This window comes from Xenopus laevis, chromosome 3L (assembly GCF_017654675.1).
Source record: "Xenopus laevis strain J_2021 chromosome 3L, Xenopus_laevis_v10.1, whole genome shotgun sequence".
Taxonomy (NCBI): domain Eukaryota; kingdom Metazoa; phylum Chordata; class Amphibia; order Anura; family Pipidae; genus Xenopus; species Xenopus laevis.
Genome location: NC_054375.1, coordinates 50,088,943 through 50,089,683, shown reverse-complemented (window position 1 = coordinate 50,089,683; position 741 = coordinate 50,088,943).

The following is a 741-nucleotide window of genomic DNA, read 5'->3' as shown; positions in this document are numbered from 1 at the left end:
ATGGGGAAAGACAGGGTTAGCTGGTATGTATGGGATATACATGGGGAAAGACAGGGTTAGCTGGTATGTATGGGATATACATGGGGAAAGACAGGGTTAGCTGGTATGTATGGGATATTCACGGGTAAAGACAGGGTTAGCTGGTATGTATGGGATATGCACGGGTAAAGACAGGGTTAGCTGGTTTGTATGGGATATACATGGGGAAAGACAGGGTTAGTTGGTATGTATGGGATATGCATGGGGAAAGACAGGGTTGGCTGGTATGTATGGGATATACATGGGGAAAGACAGGGTTGGCTGGTATGTATGGGATATACATGGGGAAATGCAGAGTTGGTTGGTATGTATGGGATATGCATGGGAAAAGACAGGGTTAGCTGAAATGGGATATACATGGGGAAAGGCAAGACTGGCTGGTATCTGGTATGTATGGAATGTGCATGGGGAAAGGCAGGGTTGGCTGGTATGTATGGGATATACATGGGCAAAGGCAGGGTTGGCTGGTATCTGGTATGTATGGAATATGCACGAGGAAAGGCAGGGATGGCTGGTGTGTATGGCAAATGATTGACTCATTAGCTGGGAAATGCCTAGTAAACAAAGTTAGAAGGGATGATATGAAGGGTCTCCAGGGATACAAGGATATTAGGAATATGGGAAGGTAAATACCTGTAAACTCCTGATATCTAGGAATTGGAAAAAAAAGATGTTCCAAATATCTACCAAGAACAAAAAGAA